Raw genomic sequence first — 20,722 nt, 5'->3', positions numbered from 1 at the left:
TCTGGATATTTTCTATTGACCTATCTTTCAATTTACTAATCTTCTCTTATGCTGGGTCTAACCTACTGTTAAACTTATTTACTGAGTCCCTAAGTTTAGTTTTTATATTTTTATTTTCTGGAATTTCCATTTGATTCTTTTTAAAATAGATTCTAGTTTTCTGTTTTAATGAATTCTAATGAGTTTTTAAATATGCAAAATTAAGGTCAGAATTGATTATGGGGTAGCAAGTTAAATTGTTTTGCCTTATAAGGTGAGATGGTCTAGAACACAGAGAACTAGAGAGATAAGGAGAGAATCTTGAGGGTACAAATGTGCTCTGAGGAATATAATTCTGGAGCCTGCAAAGAAAGGTGACCAGTGAGAAATTCCTGCGAATGGGTGCAGAAAGATGCCTGTACATGCAGTATGTGTTACAAGAGACCTAGAGAGGAATCCTAAATTTAGGAAAACTGAATCTTTATAATGGGCAGTGTAAAGGGCCCTTTGCTTAGGAGGGAGATATCTCTCTCTATCCCTTTCTCTCAAGACTGTAAGATTGCTCTGAAAGGAGATGCTGTATTTTCCAAGGCTGTTTGCTCTACAAACATCCTTGAAAAGATAATCTGGGAAAAAGGGCAGTTAGTGCCTTGAAACAAAAGGCAGTCAATACATTACTTCACAAGACTTGCAGAAATGTGAGAAATCCATAAAGAATTGTCTCCAAACAAGCTCTAAAAATTCATCTTTCTTTGCAAACATTGGACATTTTGATGAGAGCTTTTTCCATTTTAATTGTTTGGTATGCTATGCCACTTAGTCAGCATCCTTGCTTAGAAACAAACATTTTGATCTTATTATGCTGTGGGTATGATTATCATATGAATCATAAATGATGGTATGATATGATCATCACCTTAAAGTAGGAGCAACTCTTATTTCTCTTCAATGACATATAATTATCCTCAGAAAATTGTATTGAAAGACTAATTTTACATTGATGTGTCACTTAATTACATATCACTAGTGACATGAAAAATTCAAAATATTCTATAAATGTTCCTTAAAAAAAAAGCCAAGATATTTCTCACCCCAGTATTACCAAAATCAAGAGTTTTGGATCATCTAGTTTTTTATATATAAACTCGTGTTGCTTTTACTCAAATTGAGTAACTGAGCTTTACCAAAACTTCCAGTTTCTCTCTTGGGAAAGTTGTGGAAGCCCCCATGGTTCCGTCAGTCCCTCTGATCCAGGCCCTCTTCTTGGGCTTAGATGTGGTTCGTGAGAGCTTTTTTGCTTCCTGGAAGGGAACTCCAGGGACTCAGCATGCTTTCTTCCTTCTCAGTTACTGTGCCCATATCCATTCTATCCCTTGAGGTTTTTCTTATTTTTTTCTTCTTTACTTTTCTTTTTCTTTTTTTTTTAAATTTAGACCTGATTTTACAATGTAAAGCAATCTCCCTCATTCTCCTCTTTCCAGCTTCTTTGGAAAACAAACACAAAGATGCTTTTCTACTAAAGGATTTTATTTTATTTTTTTATTTCAGAGTATTGTGGGGGTACAAATGCTTTGGTTACATAAATTGCCCTTGCACCACCCGACAGGCGTGCCCATCCCCCAGGCAGAGCACACCCCATGCATTAGGTGTGGACTTATCCATCTCCTCCTCCTCGCACCTGCCAGACAGCCTATGAATGTTACTTCCCATACGTGCACATTAGTGTTGATCAATTAGTACCAATTTAATGGTGAGTAAATGTGGTCTTTGTTTTTTGTTTCTTGTGATACTTCACTTAGAAGAATAGGCTCCAGCTCCATCCAGGATAATACAATAGATAGTTCATAATATTTTTATGGCTGAGTAATACTCCATGGTATACATAAACCACATTTTATTAATCCACTCATGTATTGATGGGCACTTGGGTTGCTTCCACATCTTTGCAATTGTGAACTGTGCTGTTATAATCATTGGAATGCAGGCATCTTTTTTATGGAATGTCATTTTTTCCTTTGGATAGATACCTAGTAGTGGGATTGCTGGATCAAATGGTAGTTCTACTTTTAGTTTTTTGAGGTATCTCCATACTACTTTCCAAAGAGGTTGAATTGCTTTGCAGTCCCACCAACAGTGTATTAGTATTCCTTTCTCTCCTCATCCACACAAACATTTGTTGTTCTGGGACTTTTTGATAAAAGCAGTTCTCACTGGAGTTAAGTGATATCTCATTGTGGTTTTGATTTGCATTTCCCTGATGATTAGAGATATTGAGCATTTTTTATAAGTTTATTGGCTATTAGTCTATCTTGTCTCAAAAAGTTTCTGTTCATGTCTTTTGCCCACTGTTTAATGAGGTCATTTGATTTTTTCTTGCTAATTTTCCTGAGTTCAATATAGATTCTAGTTATCAGCCCTTTATCAGGTGTATAGCATACAAATATTTTCTCTCCTTCTGTAGTTGTTTATTTGCTCTAGTGATAGTTTCCTTGGCTATGCAGAATCTTTTTAATTTGATCAGATCCCATTTATTTTTATTGCTACTCTGATTGCATTTGGGGTCTTCTTCATAAATTCTTTCCCTAGGCCAATGTCTCTAAGAGTTTTTTCAACATTTTCTTCTAGAATTCTTATGGTTTCCCACTTTGGGCTTAAGTCTTTTTGTCCATCATGAGTTTATTTTCATGATAGGTAGGGGATGCAGATCTTGTTTCAGTCTTCTCCATGTGGCTATTCAGTTTTCCCAGCACATTTACTGAATAGAGATTACACTGTATGTTTTTGTCTGCTTTGTCAAAGATCAAATGGCTATGAGGATGGCTTTATCTCTAGGTTCTCAGTTCTGTTCCATTGGTCTATGTCTCTATTCTTGTGCCAGTACCATGGTGTTTTTGTTACTATAGCCTTGTAGTATAGCTTGAAGTCTGGTAAATCAATGCCTCCCAATGTGTTTTATCTTTCTTAAGGTTGCTTGAGCTATGAGGGGCCTTCTCTGATTCCATATGAAGCGTAGAATTATTTTTTCTAGATCTGTGAACATGTTGTTGATATTTTAAGAGGGATTGCATTGAATCTGTAGATCACTTTGGGTAGTATAGTCATTTTAACTTGAAAATGTGGAGGAAATGGATGATTTCTTAGAAACACACAGCTTCCCTAGGGTCAATCTGGAAGAAATAGAATTCCTGAACCGACCACTATTAAGTACCAAAATTGGAGCAGCAATAAAAACCTTCCTAAAAAAAAAAAAAAAAAAAAAAAAAAAGGCCTGGACCAGATGACGTCATACCCAGATTTTACCAGACATACAAGGAACTGGTGCCTATCCTGCAGAAATTGTTCCACAATTTCAAGAAGGAAGGCATCCTCCCCAACACGTTACATGGAGATAATATCACCCTGATACCAAAGCCAGGAAAGGAATCAACAAAAAAGAAAACTACAGACCAATATCCGTTATGAATATGTATGCAAAAATTCTCAATAAAATCCTAGCAAATCGAATTCAGCTGCTCATCAACTATATAGTCCATCATGAGCAACTGGGTTTCATCCCAGAGATGCAGGGATGGTTCAGCATATGCATATCTGTAAATGTAATTCACCACATAAATAGAAGTGAAAAAAAAAGACCATATGATCCCCTCAAAAGACACAGAAAAAGCATTTGACAAAATTTGGCATCCTTTTTTGATAAGAACACTTAACAAAATAGGCATAGATGAGACTTACCTCAAAATGATAAAAGCCATATATGACAAACCCACAGTCAACATCATACTGATAGTGGAAAAGTTGAAAGTTTTCCCACTTAGAATTGGAACCAGACAAGGTTGCCCTCTATCCTTAATTCTATTCAAAACAGTGCTGGAAGTCCTAGCCAGAGCAATCAAACAAGAGAAGCAAATCAGAGGCATCCAAATGGGGGCAGAAGAGGGTAAACTATAGCTCTTTGATAATGATATGGTCTTATAACTAGAAACCCCCAAAGATTCTGCCAGGAAACTAATGGATTTGATAAGTAAGTTCAGCAAAGTCTCAGGTTACAAAATCATTCAGAAGCTTTTGAATTGATGTCCAGGAAGTTTTCTCTGACTATAAGGGATGCTCCTGTAATATACCACGTATATCTCTACGTTGTGCTTAGTCCATTTAAAAACATTATAATTTAATTACACATGTATATTCCTCTAAAACTAGAAGTCAATGAGGACAAATATTTCCCTAGCATATTTAGCATAGAGACTGACACATAGTAGGCATTTAGTATTTAGAGAATGAATGAGTGAGTACCATTTTCCAGGATGACCTCCACTAGTACCAGTCTCACACCTTATATATTCCAATCCAAGCATTCATTTGCCATCCTTGCACTCCTTCTTCAATAATGGTATTCTTTTGTCAGAATGGCAATCTCTTAACTCAAGCCACACTTCTATTAAGTTTTTTCTGAAAAACTGCCATCTCCATCACTGATACAATAAAAGGATGCTCCCAATGAATCCTGTGTAGAGACTTCTATTGTCACACTTAAAACACATTATTTTTAATGTCTCTCACTATTAAATTATAAGCTTTTGAAGATGAGGCAGTTTTGTAATTATTTTTGCCACCCCAAGACCTAGCATAATACCTGTCACTTGACAGTTTGTTGAATGAATAAATTGTTTATTTAATAAATGGTGACTCTTTATATATAGCATTTGATTTTCTAGCTGATTCAGTAATAGGAAACTCATGGCGTCTGCTATCCACTTTTCTAATGCTGAGGGTAGTATTCATCAAAACTAACATTTACTTTTGATTTTTCTTCCTGCTGAGCTGTAATAAAAGCAGGCTAGACATGTCTTTTATCTTAAATGAGAAATCTAAATTTCTGAGGACCTCTTGACTACGTAACTCTTAATTATCCTGGCTTTTATCCAGCTGAGAAATTATCATCTCTAGCTAGACATTTCTTAACACAAACATATTTATAACTCAGTATAAATATGCAGTGCTCTTGTTTGGGCTGCATGGGTTTCCACATAATAGTGAGGAAGGCTCGACCAGACAAGACTCTGGGGCCTCAGCCAAACCAATCTTATTTAAATAAATGTTCAACATTTATTCATAGGAAATGATAAGGATGCTGAAGAAATGCATTTTATGGGGAGAGATGCAGAGAAATCATCTGTAGAAATGTTCAGTACTTCCTTTTCTATCTTCTAGCTCTGGGTGAATTGTGTCCCCCTACTCAGCCAACAAGTCAGACCTGTAAGGAGATTTGTGGCCAGCATTTGTTACTTGGGCAAGCTCATTAGTTGTATACCATTTTCACCCTCAGGAACTTAGCAAAGTATTACCTTGCAACCACATCTGATACTTTTGCCAAAATACTTATAATCACTTGTCTCCTTCATGCTGTATTTTCAAAATATATTTTATCTTCCCTTATAAATCTTGATGAGAACAATTGTCTTACAGGAATCGACTCTACTTATTAGTAAATCAATTACATAGAAACTCATAGAGTGCAGTGGCATTCAATGTTCTTTGTTTCTTGTGAATTGAGGGGACTGAAGAAGGGTAGACAGCAGGTTCACAAAGCAGTGCTCTCAAGATGTTGGATTCCAAGACAAGGGTTGTGGAGCATGTTCAGCCTTGCCAAGATAAACAACTAGTGAGAAAATGGCAATTTTGCCCAACTTATCACTTACTAAAAGTCTTTTTTAGTTGTATTTCTGTTGTTTTGCACTTGTGTTAGAGGATCTAATTTTCCAAGTGAGTATATTTTAATAGTCTTAATTAATTAATTAATTTTTTTATTTCAGGGTATTAGTGGGGTTCAAATGTTTTGGTTACATGAATTACTTGTGTACAGTTTGAGTCAAAGTTATAAGTGTGTCCATCACCCAGATAGTGTGTGTTGTACTTGTTAGGTGTGAATTTACTCATACCCTCTGCCCCCCCCATGCTTGATTTCTGTTGAATTTTACTACCAAATGTACACATAAGTGTTGATCATTTATTCCAGTTTAATAGTGAGTACATGTGGTGTTTGTTTTTCTATTCCTGAGATACTTCACTTAGGAGGATAGTCTCCAGTTCCATCCAGGTTGTTACAAAAGTATCAGTTCACCATGTTTTTTTTATGGCTGAGTAATACTCCATGGAATACATATACCACGTTTTATTAATCCACTCATGTATTGACGGGCACTTGGATGTTTCCACATTTTTGCAATTGTGAATTGTGATGCAATAAACATTCAAGTGCAAGTGTCTTTTTAATAAAATGTCTTCTTTTCCTTTGGGTAAATACCCAATGGTGGGATTGCTGGATCAAATGGTAGGTCTACTTTTAGTTCTTTGAGCTATCTCCATATTACTTTCCATAGAGGTAGAACTAGTTTGCAGTCCCAGCAACTGTGTATATATATTCCTTTCTCTCTGCATTCCATGCCAGCATCTTTTGTTTTCTGACTTTTTGATAAAAGCCATTCTCACTGGAGTTAAGTGATATCTTATTGTAGTTTTAATTTGCATTTCTCTGATGGTTAGAGATACTGCGCACTTTTTATATGTTTGTTGGCCATTAGTCTATCTTCTGTCAAAAAGTTTCTGTTCATGTCTTTTGCCCACTGTTTAATGAGGTCATTTGATTTTTTCTTGCTGATTTTCTTGCTGATTTCAATACAGATACTAGTTATCAGACCTTCATCGGATATATAGCATGCAAATATTTTCTCCCATTCTGTAGTTAGTTGTTTATTTGCTCTAGTGATAGTTTCCTTGGCTGTGCAAAAGCTTTTAAATTTAATCAGGTCCCATTTATTTATTTTTGTTGTTGCTATGATTGCCTTTGGGGTCTTCTTCATAAATTCTTTTCCCATGCCAACGTCTATAAGAAATTTTCCAACCTCTTCCTTTAGAATTATTATAGTTTCATATGTTAGGTTTAAGTCTGTTATCCATTGTGAACTAATTTTTGTGAGTGTTGAGAGGTGTGGATCTTGTTTCAGTTTTCTACATACAGCTATCCAGTTTTCCAAGCACCATTTATTGACTACGGATTCTACTGTAAGTTTTTGTCTGATTTGTCAAAGATCAGGTGGCAACCTGGGTTTTCATTTTCTGTTCTGATCCATTGGTCTATGTCTTTGTTCTTGTGCCAGTACCATGCTGTTTTGTTACTATATCCCGTAGTATAGTTTGAAGTCTGGTAAAGTAATGCCTCCTGATTTGTTCTCTTTGCTTAAGTTTGCTTTGGCTATTCGGGTTCTTTTCTGGTTCCATATGAAGTGTGGAATTATTTTTCCTAGACTTGCAAAATATGATGTTGGTATTTTAATTTGGATTGCATTGAATCTGTAAATCACTTGGGTAGTATAGACATTTTAACAACGTTGATTCTGCCAATCTATAAGCACAGTATGTTTTTCCATTTGTTTACATTCTCTGCAATTTCTTTCCTCAGTGTTTCATACTTCTCTCTGTAGAGGTTTCTCCCTTTGTCCTTACGTGGCCAGGAGATCACGGGGACCCTATCCTTATGATCTCTTCCAAATCGGGTTACCTTTCAAAGGCCCCATCTCCAAATACCATCACATTGTGGGTCAGGGCTTCAACATATGAATTTTAGGGAGATAAAATTCAGTTAATGACATTTTGCCTCTGGCCCCCCAAAATTCATGTCTGTCCATGCAAAATACGTTCATTCTATCCCAACAGTCTAAAAAGCCTTAACTTATTCCAGAATCAACTCTAAAGTCCAAAGTCTGATCAAAATATGATCTAAATCAGATATAGATGAGATTTCAATTGTGATTTCTCCAGAGGCAAAATTCCTCTTTGGCTACAAACCTGTGCAACAAGACAAGTTATGTGTTTCCAAAATACATTGGTGAAATAGGCATAGCATAGATATAGGGTAGGGAGATATAGGAAAGAAGAAAAGAGTGATGAGTCCCAAACAAGTTCAAAACCTGGTAAAGTGAATTCCATCAGATATTCAGGTTTGAGAATCATTATCTTTTGTTCCATGCTCCACCTTCTGTACCCACAGGGACACAATTTATCACAACATAGGGGTGCAGACAAAAATATCACAAAGTATAGTGCTTTGGCATGCTGCACACTTTGAATTAAAAAAAAAATGATGATGCATGCTGTCTGAGGAATGGGCATACTTGTTGGGCTATGCAAAGGCAATTTATGTAACCAAAGCATTTGTATCCCTGTAATACTCTGAAAAAAAATTGGAAGGACTTAAAAGCTGTCTCAGAACCAAGAACTTTCTAATCTTCCCCAACCCCAAGTGTGGGGGGACATAGGGGTTGCTGAGGGGAAACTGTGAAATTTCCTTATCTAAGAAAGCTTTCCAGAAAAAAAAATGCAATTGTCTTAAGACCTTCTTCCTAGGAGTCTCATAAAACAACCAGGAAAGACTTAGCCACCAGAGAAGAGAAGAAACTAAAAGTTGTCAGTATGCCAAATTGGACTGTCCATCTGTTCTTTTGAGGGTAGCTCCAAGAGATTACCTGGGAGACTTTATCTACATAGTAAGGCAACCTTTGTTCACAGTGCAGTGCTATCCCTCACTTTCCTGTACCTTTCTGATCCCATTCAGGTTTTTAAAAGAAACATTTATAAGATAATGTCTGCCTCTTGGGCCTATTTGGTCCCCCTAAAAAATAATTCACTACCTCTCTAAAATTGCGTACAGATACCTCACTTCCCTCTTCCTTAAGAAGAGGGTATTTAAGCCTGAATCATCTGGCCCTTCTATGAGTCTCATATTTGTAGGACTCTCATCCATGTGCATGTTAAAAAATTTGTATGCCTTTTCTCCTATTCATCTGTCTATTGTCAGTTCATTTCAGTGAAACTTTCAGAGGGCAGAGGGGAAGCTTTCCCTCCACCCCCACAGAAACCAATATGATTAATTCACCCACTCACTTAACTGGGATCTCCATGTCCTGTGGAAATGTAGAACCTTCTCCAAAATGTTAATGAATTCCACTAGGCTTAGCTTCCCACAGTTTCCTCTACTTTGAAGCTCCTCCCTCCCGGTTTATCAGCTCCATTTTATACTACACACATTCAGAGAGGAAACTCAGCTCTTTCTGAAGCTGACCTAAGAAAACCACTCTCATACATAGCATTCATGAACATGTTAAACTTTAAAAAATTTTTGGAAAGGTTCTAAAGATCGCATGTAACAAATACAAAAACATTGAATTGAATACTAGTCATTTTATTCTTAACACGTCCATTAGCCATTCCACTTCAGGGGCCCTTTCCACTGGCTGATATCCTGTATTGTCACCACCTTCATATGCCATTCCTCATGCTCTTGTTTGTTCTTCATCTCCCCGGTTCTCCCCCTTCCTCTCAAGAACAAAGCTCTCCCCTGGTAACCTGTATTTGCCTTTCTTGTCTTAACGCCTCCTGACATTGCTTCCCATGCATTCAACCTTCACCATCAGCCTCAATTGGCTCATCAGCATATTTTCTTTAAAACAGTTTCATTTGGGAAGAATTATGATGCCAAATATGAACATATATAATATTTTGATGGAGAATATGTTTTTTTATAAAATATGAAAAAAGGGCATAGTGAAAAATAAGATTATGTCTCCTCTTAACATATTTGAGATCTTAACATTTTACCCTGCTTACATGTTTCAGTCTTTTTTCTTATATTTTACACATTTGTATATGCAGATATCATAACAAAATGAAATGCTGCTTAAAAAATTAACTGATAGTTATTTATAATGATATTAGTGTTTCACTATTAGGATATGGCATAGTTTATTGGTCCTCTACTCTTGCACATGCCTGCTTGTTCCTAAATTTTTACTAATATAAACAACACTTTGAAACATTTTCAAGTGTGTACCTTTGCTCCACATATATCCACAATGGTTTTTAAAGATAAACTCCCAGAAGGGAGATAGCTACATCAAAGGATATGGGTTGCTGCCTTTAAATCGTTCTGCAAAAGCCTTTTCAGGCATCCAACCTAGAGATAACCCACCTTATGTTTAATAGGGCCATGTCCTTTAAGCAGAATGGAACTCCAGTGGGTCCCTGGTGGAGTGAATCTGAGCCAAGAGTTATTTATTGTGGTCAAAAGAGGTTAGAATTTCAAAGTGAATCCTGGTTTTTGATGACCTAGGGACAGGGACAAGGCATTTTTGCATGCATGTCTACTACTCAAAATATATATAAATTCTCACCGACACATGTAGTTACTCCCACCCCATTTGAAAGTGCACACGTTCATACACACACAATGTTTCATATTGAACACTATAGTATGTAGAGAAGATGCAATTGTTGCTTTCAAGCAGTTTGAAGAGCTCTTTTAGTTTAAAGTTTAATTTTAGTTTAAAATACCTTTGGCTTTCTGAAAAATTTTGAAGTGTACCAAAATCACCCTTTCTTCCAGTGACAAATTTAAAAGTGAATTTATACATAGAAATGTGGAGAGGTGTTTGTGTGAAGTGGCACTAGACAATTGTTATCATTGCAGTATCTGTAAGTATTCTCTCAGATGAGTAAAATATTCCCTGTTGTGTCAAGTGCCTTGTAGTTGCATTACATCCTCCCTTCCACTAAAGTACCACTTAGTACAATGGGGCGCAATTAAGCCAATAGAGCCTTGGTGATCTGAAAGGTAGTTCTCTTCCAAAGTGCTTCATTTACTCCTCGGTGTTAATAATGGATGGTTTTACCATATTATGCTATCATGGGTTACTCACTAGTGAGAAAATCTTTCAAGTCTAGACTAAATGGGACAGAAATTATTATATTTCATTAGCATATTCTCAATTCAAGCTTTCTACAAACATAGCCTTTATTTTTCTTACTGTTTTCTAAGGACTAATGTAACAATACTACCCTTATGTAGTATATTCTAATGTTTTGTGGGAAAATGATTTCTGGATTTTCCCCCTGAGTATATTTTATTCTTCTCTCATATGTTTTGTCTTTCAGTTTGCATCATAAATTCATACAGAAGTGGCTATTTCTGCCTTAAATAAAGCCCTAATATATTGTCGATGCTCAGACATATTATATAATGATTATAACAATAAAAGTTTAGTCCCATGGAAACATTATTAAATTTTCCTCTACCTTAGATTACATGTCGTCCTCTTGGTAATACATGGTAGCTGGATGATTTATGTATTCTCAAAATTTTAAAGTATTTCTCTGACTATATAGCTTTCTGGGGGGCTAGTTTTTCAGTACTTTCTAACTCTACAGATTTAATTTCTTCAATTTTTTTACCTGATATGAAATACTTTTAAATATCTTGGCCATTTTCTAGTTATAATAAGTTTTATACCCCTCTTGGTTTATTAGATGAATGTTTTTTCTGAATTAACTTTGCCTCAATATAGAGTATTTACAAAATTCCATCTTGATGCTTTATCCTGATGACTAATGCTTTATCCTACTTTATATTTTTCCCTTTAAATTTAAATTAATGGTATATATTCTTGCTTTCTCTTTGTTTTTTTTTTTTTATTTCTAGGACATCTAACTCACAGTTTTTGGTTTACTTTTCTTGACTTCCTATCACTGTTCCTTTTTGCTTTCTATGTAATAGAAATTGTATGTAGTCCTTTTTAAAATTTTAAACTTAATGAAAATAATTCAGAGTAATTTAGTCATTTCCCAAACTTTTTTCTTAATATAATCTGTAGATTGCTCAATTCCTTCGTGCTTCTTTATATTTACATAGTGAACATTTTTAAGCTATGAAAGAGGCAACTTGATTCTTAGGCTGAAAACCAGGCTCAGAATCCAGCACAGGCTTTTTGTGAAGTGAACAGAATTAGTTCTTAGAAATTCTAGGTGCTCACCAAGAACATCCAGGTTTTCACCCACACATAGGAATGTATGTATTCTCTAAGAACTTGTTTGTTCAAGCGTGGGCCTTGGGCTAGCAGCTCTGGTATCACCTAGAAAGTAGTTTGTAATACAGAATCTCTGTTTCTACCTCAGAACTTTTTTTTTTTTTTTTTGTGACACAGTCTCACTCTGTTGCCCGGGCTAGAGTGCCGTGGCGTTAACCTAGCTCACAGCAACCTCAAACTCCTGGGCTCAAGCAATCCTACTGCCTCAGCCTCCTGAGTAGCTGGGACTACAGGCATGTGCCACCATGCCTGGCTAATTTTTTCTATATGTAATTTTAGTTGCCCATATAATTTCTTTCTATTTTTTTTAGTAGAGACAGGGGTCTCGCTCTTGCTCAGGCTGGTCTCGAACCCCTGAGCTCAAATGATCCGCCCGCCTCCGCCTCCCAGAGTGCTAGGATTACAGGCGTGAGCCCGGCCCACATCAGAACTTCTGAGTCAGGATCTGCATTTAACAAGATCCCCAGGTGAATATCCTTAGGCATGTTCCAGTTTGAGAACCTCCTTTATAAGTTTTTACTAATGTTCACTTTTAGGAGAGTTCACTAGGAAGTTAAAGGAATTTTATCCTTACCTGGGGGCTGGATATAGGCCAAATGTCCAATGGCTGAATATTGAAGTCAACATTTGATTAGAGCCAAGGTTGAGGTCAAATATCATTGTAGAATGTCTGGGATACAAGAATGAATCTGAAACTTTACCAAAATTTAGAAAATGCATTAATATTAATTATTTACATTTAAAGATTCAAGTTTTTATAATGTAGTAACAATATTTTTTCAGCACTACCAGATTCTAGATTGTTCCTGTAGGCACTTTACTAGTATGTATAGTAAATAGATGCTCTATTGCTACTGATGCCGTTGGAGAAACAAGATACAAATCTTGAAAAACTTGTGGCCTAAACAGAATTTAATATCTCAAAATATTAATTTATTTAAGGTTGTTTGGTTTAATGCTATGAATGCCAGTATATAACTAATTCTACAAAGATTAGAGTAATAAAATTTTATCTATTTGTTATTCTGTTTTATAGCATTATTTAAATTTTTATAAACACTATTGAATCAAAAAGTTCTTATGCTTCCCCGGGTTACCTCATTCTTTTTAATGTCTTTATTGTCTTCTTAAATACTAGTTTAACCTTTTGAAATTAAAAATAAATGGTTTTACTTAAAATTAACAGCTTTCAAAGTGCTAACTAATGATTCCATTTTACTCTGGCAACAAAAACTACACAATTATCTCAATAGATTCATAGAATTTCAACATACAAAAACAGAATTTCATCACAAAGTACGTATTGAATATTTTCCTATATACGAAAGTAAATATTTAGATATTAAAAAAAATCTGAAAACATGCTTTGCACTCCTCATGATTAGTTACGAATGTGTAAGTGGTAACCTACCATAATCATCTTGTCATTGGTCATGCATAATTTCTGGGTTACCAGAAATAGTACTGATGTATGCATTTGGTTTAAGATGAAACCATAGAGTCAGTTTAGGCTGAGTAATGGGATAATGCCAAAATTGTTTGTTTTCCTTATTCATTATAGAAGCTGTATTTTTATATTAATAGTATGCCTAGAAGAATATTTATTTTTAGCATCACCAGTGGTAAAGTTTTTGTCATTGTTTTTATGACAAATAATTTTGTCATATATATATTAACGTGTGTGTTAATTTTTAAATGTAACAAATTTCACTCATTTTCATTTTGAAAACAAAAGGAATTGAAAATATTTTTCTCAATAAAACTATATATTAATATATCAAAAATTTAAAAAGAGATATTTCCCTCTTCTACTTTTGTTAATTAAGAAATATAAACTCTTTCCAAACATACACATGTTACTCAAATTAGTCTCTCATTTAGAATTAAAAAGCTTTCAGCTGGTATTATAGAAAGAAGGCATTTATTTATTTATGAAAATGTACTTTGCATGTTGGCACTAGATGCCTTAAAGTTGGTCCTTTTTTTTAATTGCTACATACTGGCCTTTGAAAAAAATCAGAAGTTCAATGATTCTTAAAATTATGTTCAATCCTGTATAAAACTTAATCATTAAAAAATATTACTTGATTATTCTAAAGTTAAATTTATGTAAAATTTTATCAAATTTCCATTGAGAGATTCTAAATCCTACTTTTGAATTCTAAACTAAACATTTTTAAAATATAAAAATTTCTTATATTTCTTGACAACTCTACTATTCTGAGAATAATCTATATTTGTTATTTCTATTACTACCAAAACTTTAATGGTCAATTTGTACACTAGTAGGTGACAAGGAACAATAACAGTTCTAGTTCAATATTTAATAATTATCCCTATAGCAGCTAATTAACTAAACCTCTGAGGGAAAATGTTATAGATTTCTGTGACAAATAAATAAAGTGGAATTCTGTGGCTAAGCATTGATTTGATAGAGATTCAAGAAAAATTCATCTATCTATACAAATTGGCAAGTATCTAAAGCAATCCAATCAGTATTAAGGTGGTTAAAAAAGAATATATAAATACCAGTTGACTATCAACTACAATTACAATAATATTGTCTATCTAATGACCAAAAAAAACAGAAAGGGAAATATACATTCATTTGATTACAAAAAGAGATACTTTCATTGGGGATTGAAAATGAATAGACGAATTAAGACATTGGTAGTAGTAGGCACTGAAAAAGTGCAATGAAAAGCAAAAAGCAGAGAATCTTAAGCAATAGGAACATTAAATGCTCAAAAATTGCCCAGGGACAGCTAAAGGTCATAGTTTCTTATGTAACAAAGGAAAGTAGACAGAAGAATATATGTTGTATTCCAAACTTGTGTTATGCTAACTTGAGCATTGAGAATGAAATAATGAATGAATTTATTTTTCATTATTATGTAAGCTTTGACAACATAGGGATGACTATAATATAAATCTATTAATTGATATTTACTCATATAAATAAATTGTAGAAGTCAACATGGGCACCAAACAACAGCAGCCAATGAGGTAAAAGGGAACCAAGAAAGTTTCATATTAGCCAGCATATTATCAATGGCTTTCCCAATTTAACTGGTATGATTTCTTTTAACATATATAAGGTGACCAAACTGTTATCGATCCTTTTTATCACACTAGGAAGAAGTATATTCCAGTTTGTACTTAGTTGATTGAATGAATGGGTTTTTGTTTGTTTAGAAAAAATATGATTTATATATTTAATAAGGTCATATCATATTTTTCCAAATATATTATCATTTACTCTGGTATAATCTTATGCAGTGGAATATAGCATTTCCTTACCATTAATTTTAATAAACGTATATTTAAATTGGGTCAGGGACATAAATACCGCTTCCAGTGGTTTTATTCTCATTATTAATTCATATTTAATTCCACTGATGCTCCTTTCACAGATAGGGAAAAGCAGGGCAGTAAAAAGGGGTCCATAGATGGCCTGGGTGTCCTCACAAATCTTTGTATAGAAAAGGCTCCTACCCTCTTAAGCAATGGGGCTGTGTCACTACATGGTAGGGTGGCTATAAAATTTATTGTCCAAACTGAGACACTTTTGAAAGTGAGAGGGAGCACTATTAATAATTACACCTGGACAACAGACATAAACCACAACTGTCCTGGGCAAACCAGGACGTATGGTCATCCTATTACATGGTGACAGTACAATGATGTATGGATGGGATCTTTCAAGCTTAGAATGTAACTTGGTTTGAGATTTTTTTCTGAGCTAAAAAGTGCCATGCATTATCTACATGTAAGTTCTGCTTCCTTATAACTAGGCTATCATAAAACTTTGCATGAAAATGAACTGTTCCCTCCTCCCATTCTGAAAGAAATACAAGTTGTAATCTATCTTAGAAGCTGTTAAGATGTAGAGGATAATTTGAAGACGGGATGTTGTATAGTATTGGTAGTTATTTTTCCTGATATTGATGATGAGACAAGGGCTTCTGAAGAGCTGTGGTTAAAAAAAATTGCGTTTTAGCCAGTTCCCAACCCCTCCCAAATTCATTTTAACAAACTGTCAATATGATTTTAGTTAACATTTTTTAATTTCTAATTTTATTGAATTATTATAAGAGAAAGCAACCCTTTAAAAATCTGCCAAGCTTTAAAATGTGGCCAAATTAAACTTATAAAGGAAATGTATATTTTCTATTCAAGGGATATATTAATATCTATTAAATCAAGTATTATTCAGTTCTTCTATGACCTTTCTTACATTTTCTATATTAGAGCTGTCAAATTCTTAGATATGTTAAAGCTTCATATTATTCTCTATCAACACTTTATTGTGCTTTCAACAATTTTTGTTTTATATCTTTAAACTAACATAGTGTTGCTATATAACATATTATTGATTTGTGTGTATATTTGTCTGTTTACATCTTTTTATAAATTCTGATTTTTTTATCATTATATAATGTCACTATTTATCCTTTTTGGGGCTTTTAACTTTATTATCCACCTCATTGTATATCCATTCTTGCTTCTTTAAAATTTACATTTGTCTAATATCTCTCTTGGTTCATCCTTTTATTTCCAATCTTTTTTTTTTTAATTGCTCTGTTCTAATTGTGTGCATCAGTCTAGAAAGGAAAAGCTGTGTTGCACTAACAAATTAACCCTGACATTTAAAAGGCTTAGAAAACAAAGTTTATTTTTGGCTCTTCCTAAGTCCATTTAAGTTTTTTTTCACTTTGAAACTCAGTTGTCCTCCATTTGTTTCCTCATTAACTCATGCTGTTTCAGTCTTGTGGCTCTGCCATCTCAACAGGAAGTGTCAGGGTTTGCCCTAGCAGGAGGAGAAAGCTGGTGCACATGCTCCCCTCTTAAATTATTTGGTTCACAGTCCATTGGCTAAAACTGCTCATGTGACCCACTTAACTGCTAGAGGGCTGAAAATGTAGTCTTCTATGCATCCAAGAAAAAGAGGAGAACCTAATAATGGTGAATAATTTTAATGTCTACGATCATGTGTTTTTTGCAAATAAAGAACAGCTTTTTAAAAAGTTGAATTTTAGAATCTTTATCTTTTAAGAAAAAAGTTCATTCTATTCACAATTAGTAGAGTGAATGATATGCTGATTTTACGGAGCATTTTTATTTTCATTTTTTCCTTTACCTTAGATTGCTTGATGATTATATTACTATTTCTTTCTTTTAATCTGGATATTCTATTTTTCCTTTCCATTCTATTAGTCTTTATCTTTTCCTTTCCTTGTTTTTATATGTAATCATTAGCTTGTATTTCTGCTAATATCTTAGCTCACTGCAACCTCAAACTCCTGGGCTCAAGGGATCCTCTTGCCTCAGCCTCCCAAGTAGCTGGGACTACAGGTGCATGCCATAACACCCAGCTAATTTTTCTACTTTTAGTAGAAACAGGGTCTCCGTCTTGCTCAGGTTGGTCTCGAACTCCTGACTTCAAGCTATCCTCCCATCTTGGCCTCCCAGAGTCCTAGGATTACAGGCGTGAGCCACCATGCCCTGCCTGGTGAGAAGTTTCTTAACCTGTATTTTCTTTAGAGAGAGTTGGTAGGTGTATACTCCAAATTCCTACGTATCTTCAAACAGTTTTCCTTTGTTCCAAAAGATGAATGATATATTGATAAGTGTTAGTTGTGGTCTTTTTCTGTTGGAAGTTTCTACTGTTTGGTAGAGTGCCAGATGAAGAGCCTGGAGTCATTCATATGCATTTTTTCAATTTTATGTGTCTTGTTTTTCTTCCTAGCAGCTTGTAAGAATCCTCTTTATTTTTAGAGTATGGAAATGTTGCTACTATATGCCTAGGAGGTTCTCTTTTCTTAATATAGCCTAGAAGTTAGTGAACTGATGAGCCGATCAATCTGAAGACTCAGGCCATTCTTCATCTCAGGGAAATTTTCTACGAAGACTATTTTAGGCTATTGCTTTTCCTTTATTTCTTCTTTTTCTTCCTTTGAATTTGTGTTGCTCTAATGTATGGGCTTCCAGATCTACCTTCTAAGTCTTATATCTTTTCCCTCACAATTTTCATTCCATTATAAATTTTCTCTGAGCACTAGAAAGTTTCTCACATGTGAAAACTCATGAATGATCATTCCTTCTTTTGCGTCATCTATTGAGTTATTATTTAACTGATTTTATTATTTTTATTCAAGTTTCATCAAATCCTCCATCATTTCTGTTTAACTCAGTGTGAGTTCTATTTGTTTTTCCTCTCCTCAGTTGCTGGGGCCCCTTATATAAATTACCATTTTTATTTTTTGGCTGACCAAAGCTGACCAAGTTGTATTAACCATGTTTCTAGCTTCTGTAAACTTGATGCTATAAAATATGTTTTATATGCATAGGTCAGACCATGCCTTGTTCTGCACAGCTCAATAATATGTCCAAGTCACCCTGCCTTGGCCTCTTGCCTCTCTCATTGTCCATCCTCTTCCTCTGGAAGAATCCTCCTCCAAGGGGTGCATTTTTCAAATACAAACCAGCCAATCCAGAACCCACACTCTTAACCAACTCCTCTCACACTCTAGACTACTATCCACCTGCCCTAATAAGCCAGGTACAGACAACTAGGCCAACCGCTTTGCCCCAGAGCCTCATGAAATCATTCAAACCAGCTAATCTTAAGCTTACTTACCTTACATCACCTGTACCTTCCCATGGGAAATACAATAAAGGCTCTTGCACACAGTTTCTCTTTCTCTCTCTGCTTCGTGACCAACTCTCATGCTTTCCCATGGATCCCCTTTGGCATGGTATGCCCCTCCTTTGGGAACTGTGAGTAATAAATTGTCTTCAATGACAACCATCTCCTGATCTGTTGACCTTACTATACAGCAAATTTGCCATTAATCCACTATACACTTGAACAATGCCAGGATTGGAGATGCTGACCCACTGCACTGTCAAAAATCTGTATATAACTTTTGATGTCGCCCAAACTTAACTACTAATAGCCTACTATTGACCAGAAGCCTTACTGATAACATGAATGGTTGATTAACACACAAACATACTAGTATCTACATATATTTTATGTATTCAAAACATACCCAACTTTTTCCTATTTTTTCAATATGTCTAGGCTATGCAGTTCATTTGAGTTTTTTCAAATTGTTGTAAATCTCCAAAGTATTTTCCTATATATTTATTGAAAAAAATCTGCATATACATAGACCTGCACAGTTCAAACTTGTGTTGTTCAAGATTCATTGTATTTTGAAACACAGGTTTACAAATTGTAGTTTGCCACATATGCTGGCAATCTAATATGTCTGTGCTGTTGATGGCATTAGTCTGTTGGTCTCCTGCCAAGGAATCAGTTTCTGTCCCAATCTCAGAGGAAAGCAATTGTCAACACATCCATTCAGTTCTCAATCAACTTTTGTGGTCTGGTGTATGACTTTTGTGTCCCTTACACAGGGTCACAGCCACTCTGTCTCACTAGACATCTGTAGCTCTTCAAGTTTCAGGCTGTCTCCAGGATCTGCTACTCTCAGAATTGCCTCCTTGATTTTAGCAGTTTATTCTGTGTTTGTCCAGGCTGCTGTTCAGGGAAATGCATCTAGACCTTTCCATGTGCTATGCCAGAGCCCCTAAGGATTCTAGTAAACCCTTGACTTTGGCTGAGTAAGGAAAACAGTGTAAAGTTATGAGTGAGGGAGACACATGTAGAGTGCCAAACTTGGATTCTGGAGCCACACTAACTAGATTCCAATCCTAACTGTGCTACTCACTAACTGCAATTTTAGTCATGTTACTTGAACTATCTGTGCCTCAGTTTCCTCATTTGTAAAACAAATATGATAATGATAATAGTTTCTACTGCATAAGTTTGTTGTATGAGTTATTACATTTAAAGCACTATGCATTAGTATTGCTGTTATTCTATAATGTAGTCACAATTTCCTAGTAAAACACAAGGAATTAACAAAGAGAACACTTTTTTGTTACCTGGCAATTTTTTACTTTAACAGGACTATAAACATCGGAGCAGACTTAAGGAAAGAAAAAACCAGGAAAACAAGTTTCTACTATCATACTCATGAAATTTGAGAGAACTTGAAGGTCCATATCTGTGGATGACTTGGAGATACAAACCTATATCTCAAATTATTTGTTTGTTTCTCTTCTTACAAATCAGATGCATTTGTTTTAAAAGAAAACTTACCATTTTTAAATGAGCAAAGGACATCCATGAATACACAGTACAGAGAAGAATAAAAAGAAAAGGATATAAACAACTAATGAAATAATGTTGATCCTTAACTAAGGTTTCAGGACTGTGGGAACCCAGGCAGCTCTTGGGAGCTTGGTGGATTATATAGATAACGTATGCTAAGAAAATTTGAAATAGACATGTACGAAGAAGAGAATAAGTAAAATCAGTTATCCTACTATGTAGAAATAACTATTGTTAGCATTTTAATCAATTACCTTATCACTTTTTTCTATTATTTGTTTCAAACACTCTATATGGCCATGTATACAAAGTCTTTTCTAATAATATTTTGTTCTTAATATGGCACCATGAACATATATTATGCCACTAAATATTATTTGAAAATGAATTTCTAGGTATATTGTTTCTTTGTGTGCATTTAACAAAAGATATTTAGCCATGTTCCTATTGATGCATACTTATTGTCCCCAAATTTTCACTAGCTGAAATAACCTTAAGATTGATGTCTTTGCATTTTTTAACTTTATTTTTCAAATTTTGTTTGCAAGCAAGAGAAACCAACTTGAGCTAGCCTAAGGCAAAAAGGGAAGAAAAATGGTGAAAGAATTTATTGAAAAAAGTTTGAGGAGTATCTAATATTCAC

This window comes from Lemur catta, chromosome 9 (genome assembly GCF_020740605.2).
Source record: "Lemur catta isolate mLemCat1 chromosome 9, mLemCat1.pri, whole genome shotgun sequence".
Lineage (NCBI taxonomy): Eukaryota > Metazoa > Chordata > Mammalia > Primates > Lemuridae > Lemur > Lemur catta.
Note: the sequence above shows the minus strand (reverse complement) of the source record.